Source organism: Schistocerca americana, chromosome 1 (genome assembly GCF_021461395.2).
Source record: "Schistocerca americana isolate TAMUIC-IGC-003095 chromosome 1, iqSchAmer2.1, whole genome shotgun sequence".
NCBI lineage: Eukaryota > Metazoa > Arthropoda > Insecta > Orthoptera > Acrididae > Schistocerca > Schistocerca americana.
The window spans coordinates 115,013,144-115,018,699 of NC_060119.1; positions in this window are offsets into that span (position 1 = coordinate 115,013,144).

Below are 5,556 nucleotides of genomic sequence, written 5' to 3' on the forward strand. Positions count from 1 at the left end.
TAACTTGGTGAAAAATTTGGTAAAAGGCGAGCAGTTTACTCTTAATTAGTGAAAGATTGAATTGAATTTACTTTAAGCAAATGAGCTACTGATTTACTTTTAACGTAACAGTAAGTTATGGAACAAGGCAGCAAAAGTCGCTCGCTAAGCTAAATACAGAATAAATGAAACTGCGGCTCTTAATTTGTGTTGAATCTTTAGTTATTAGTTTGACAGTGAAATTTACGTTACTTTAAGTGAGTGAAGTTAGTACTGAAAATTGCAAATACGTCAAGCCTCTGTTATGCAATAGAGAGGGAGCAAAATTAAGGCTGAAACTGGTCATGAGCAAAAAAAATAAAACTGGTAGTAAGTAGTCAATCAGTTTTCATATTTTTACGACACTCTATGATTGCATGGAAAGAAGGGGGACCCTACTGGGCAGTAATGTCTGAGGACAGTGACAACACGGGTGCCCTGTAAGTTTTACCTATTGAAGGTTATTATGCAAGAAGTTTGCTACAAAAATGCCACTGAGAACTGCCTTTACGATATTAGTGATACTGTGCAAGTTAACAGTCTTACACCGTTGTAGCTGTACCGACAGCAATGAATGCAGGCGACAACAATGCTGAGCTGCTGCTGTTGCTGGTTGAGAACCATGAGTCGTCTTCAGAACCACGGATAATTAAGGGACGGGTGATAGCTTCCTCCGCGTGTTCACTTCTACTGCGCTCTCTATACTCGAGAGTTAACGAAGCAGGTACGCCTACCCTGGCGCGGTCATAGCTGCACACCGCGTCTGCAGGAGCATCCAACAAAGGCTTCCGCAGTCTTTCGTCACTCAAGCCGTTCTGCCTTCCTCTCTGCTCACACTGCGATAGAAGATAAACCGCGGTACAGCGACTGCCATGTCGTCGCTGCTATCAACACCTTTAAATAAAGTTCCCTTGGCTATTACATAGCAATTTACAATATTTACGTTATAATTACATTATAATTACCGTTTTTACCTGAATTCCTATTTTCCTATTCATTATTAAACCTACTCCTGCATTACCCCTATTTGATTTTGTATTTACACTGCTGCCACCGTAAATGCAACACCCTGAAGGAAGCATCCGAATCAAGTGAAATTTACACCATGGGTTTGCAGCGATGAGATATACAACTGATTAGAATTTCAGCGCAGACGCACATCACGCGCGCCTGTGGCGCCACCTCATAGCGCCATTTAAGGCTTGGCGATTTCGACGAGTGTACGTTCGGCACGTGTGTTTACCTTGTGGTTGTTTCACAAGACGATCAGTTATGCCTCGTAGACAACAGCGAACATCGTTTGATCAAGTATCCGAGTTCGACAGAGGAAGGATAGTGCCTTACCGAGATTGTGGATTATCATACAGAGAAATCGCTAGTCGTGTTGGACGAAACCAAACAACTGTAATGCGGATATGTGACCGTTGGGTGCAGGAGGGTACAACGGACCGACGTGGTCGATCGCATTCACCTCAGTGCACCACTGCGCGTGCTGATAGGCAAATTGTGCGCATGGCAGTGACGGATCGCTCAGTGACATCCCGAACCATAGCACAGCACATTGCGTCTGTAACGCATCATCCAGTGTCTGCGCGTGCCATTCGACGCCGTTTACAGCAGAGTGGTCTGTCAGCAAGACATCCATTGCCTCGTCTACCATTGACGCAGAACCACAGACGTCTCCGTCGCCAATGGTGTGATGACAGACGGATGTGGACGGCAGAATGGAATGACGTTGCCTTTACTGACGAAGCACGCTTCTGTCTGCAGCACCACGATGGTCGGATTCGAGTGTGGAGACACCGTGGAGAGAGGATCCTGGACAGCTGCATTATGCACCGCCACACTGGTCTTGCACCGGGTATTATGGTATGGGGCGGTACTGGATATTACTCTCGCACGCCTCTAGTGCGCATTGCCGGTACTTTAAATAGCCGGCGCTACATATCCGAGGTGCTGGAGCCAGTTGTCCTTCCTTACCTTCAGGGCTCGGCCACAGCCATATTTCAACAGGATAATGCGCGACCACACGTGGCATGCATTGTCCAAAGGTTCTTCGTCAATAACCAGATTGAAGTGCTTCCCTGGCCGGCTCGCTCTCCGGATCTTTCGCCCATAGAAAACATGTGGTCCATGGTTGCTCAACGAGTGACCCAGATTACATCCCCAGCTGCCACACCAGATGATCTTTGGCAACGTGTGGAAGCTGCTTGGGCTGCTGTACCCCAGGAACACATCCAACGTCTCTTTGACTCAATGCCGAGACGTGTGGCAGCGGTGATCTCCAACAATGGCGGCTACTCTGGCTACTGATTCTGGCAGGAACCACATGTCACAGACATCTGTAAACGTAATCATTTGATACTTGGTCAACATGTTATCTACAAAATAAATTTTGTTGTGCTACCTCTTGTCTTTCTTGGTGTTGCATTTACGGTGGCCAGCAGTGTATAACCCTGTATTCACCTGACCAGAAGTCTTGTTCCTCCTGCCTCTGAACTTCACTAATTCCCACCATACCTAACTTTAACCTACCCATTTCCTTTTTTAAATTTTCTAACCTACCTGCCCGATTAAGGGATGTGACATTCCACGCTCCGATCCGTAGAACGCCAGTTTTCTTTGTCTTGATAACAAAGTCCTGCTGACAAGGGAACCTCCCCATCGCACCCCCCTCAGATTTAGTTATAAGTTGGCAAAGTGGATAGGCCTTGAAAAACTGAACACAGATCGATCGAGAAAACAGGAAGAAGTTGTGTGGAACTATAAAAAAAATAAGCAAAATATACAAACTGAGTAGTCCATGTGCAACATAGGCAACATCAAGGAGAATGTGACCTCAGGAGCGCCGTGGTCCCGTGGTTAGCCTGAGTAGCTGGGGAACTAGAAGTCCTTGGTTCGAGTCTTCCCTCGACTGAATATTTTACTTTCTTTATATTCGCAAAGTTATGATCTGTCCGTTCGTTCATTGACGTCTCTGTTCAGTGTAACACTTCACACAGTTCACACTGTCTGTGTTTTGCGACCGCACCGCAAGACCGTGCGATTAGTAGACGAAAGGACGTGCCTCTCCAATCGGAACTGAAAACATTTGACCTCAAGGTCATAGGTCAACCGATTCCTCCACAGGAAAACACGTTTGATATATTATATACGACACTGGTGACGGCATGTGCGTCACATGACAGGAGTATGTTGTCGACCCACCTAAGTACACTTGGCGAATGGGTAAAAAGATTCTTCTACCTTGCCCGATTTAGGTTCTCTTGTGGATGTGATAATCACTCCCAAAAAAAGTGATGAAAACATAAGAGTTTATCATATAAACTGCAACAAATGAATGCAACAGTTTCATAGTCGCACAGTTCTCCCTGTTCTCTGTCAAATCATGTTTTTAACGTTTTCAAATTTTCCATGTGTAGACCGTCAAATCCTGCATATGTCCAAGCAAATCTGAACATGTCCTGGAATTTTGGAGAGCGAAGATGATTATGTGTGAGCGCCTAAACTTTGATAATTGTCTGAAAATAAAAAACTGAACTTCTCACTCGAGGGAAGACTTGAACCAAGAACCTCTCGTTCCGCAGCTGCTCACGCTAACCACGGGACCACGGAACTCCTGAGCTCAAATTTCTCTTGATGTTGCCTATCTTGCGCATGGACTACTCAGTTTGTATATTTTGCTTATTTTTTTCGTAGTTCCACACAACATCTTCCTGTTTTGTCGATTGATCTGTGTTCAGTTTTTCAAGGCCTATCCACTATGCCAACTTATAACTAAATCTGAGAGGGGTGCGATGGGGAGGTTCCCTTGTGAGTAGTTCCCGCCCGGAGATCCGAATGGAAGACTATTTTACCTCCGGAATATTTTACCGAAGAGGACGCCACCATCATTTAACCATACAGTAAAGCAGCATGCCCTCGGGAAAAATTACGGCTGTAGTTTCCCCTTGCTTTCAGCCATTCGCAGTACCAGCACAGCAAGGCCGTTTTGGTTAGTGCTACAAGGCCACATCAGTCAGTCATCCAGACTGTTGCCCCTGCAACTACTGATAAGGCTGCTGCCCCTCTTCAGGAACCACACGTTTGTCTGGCCTCTCAACAGATACCCCTCCGTTGTGGTTGCACCTACGGTACGGCCATCTGTATCGCTGAGGCTCGCAAGCCTTTCCACCAGCGGCAAGGTCCCTGGTTAGTGGGGGGGGGGGGGGGGGTTACAAGTTATCAACCGATATTAAATGGCGAAAAATTTTGGATGATGCACCAGGTATTTTATCTGCATTTTCGTTGTTACAGGGTCTTGAGGGCGTGTGAGCGAGTCTTGGAGATTTCATCTATCCGGTACCACTACTCCACGACCCACCGCGGGGTTTTGCGCGTGTGGATATAAACGATTGTCTTAGTATGTGAGATCTGGCTGTAATAGGCGACTGGTCGAGAGTTCAGACTGCAAGCTGACGGCCCCCGAGTGTTGTTTTAACACGGCAAGGCAGGTGACTGCAGCCGAGTGTTGTTCGATAGCTGGCCGGATTTATGTGTGCAGGTCGGCGGCCGCGGCTACCGCTAGCGCGCCGCCGGTTCCCACACAGCGGTGCGGACACCTGCGCCGCAGACGGGACGGGACCCGGGAGGCGCCGCTGGCCGTCCACCGTCCGCGCCGAATACATCAGGAGGGCGGCGCCTGGCGTCGGGCGTCGGGCGTGGCGGCGGCCCGCCAGGGGTCGGGCGACACGTTTCCCAGGACAGCACGGCGGCGGCGACGGGACGGCGATTTACGGCGCGGCCGGCGACTTTCCCACAGCGGGTCGCCGATCCGCGGGCCGCCCGGCAACTTACCGAGCGAGCGACACGGCCGGCCGGCCACGGTCGTACCGGTTCCCCCAGAAGTGCGCGCAGGCGCCCCACTTCACACGGGCACACGCCACGCCACTCCGGCCGTTCCGCGGTGACCCGTTCCCAGCTGGCGTCGGCATGCGAGGCGTTTTCCGGCAACAGGCAACGCGCTGGACGCGGCGATTTGATCTGGAGCGTTTCTTGCAGCAGTAACCCGTTATACAGAAAAAGAGCTGAGACAGTGCGGCTTTGCACAGCATCCTTCAAAGAATTTAAATATTTATTTGAGGCTCTTTCTCTAGTCGACATATGATGTATCCCAGAATAACCACGTTTACATCTACACTGAGCTCAAAAATAGTAATTCGTTAGCGATATACACATATACCAGATGGCGGTAGTATCATGTACGTAATGGCCGGCCGCAGTGGCAGACTGGTTCTAGGCGCTTCAGTCCGGAACCGCGCGACTGCTACGGTTGCAGGTTCGAATCCTGCCTCGGGCATGGATGTGTGTGATGTCCTTAGGTTAGTTAGGTTTAAGTAGTTCTAAGTTCTAGGGGACTGATGACCTCAGATGTTAAGTCCCATAGTGCTCAGAGCCATTTGAGCAATGTACCTAATGTACGAGGATGAGTCAAATGAAAACCTTAAATTTGTAATAAATTGAAATTTCGCGCTGTTATCCTCTAAGTTCGTAAGCGTA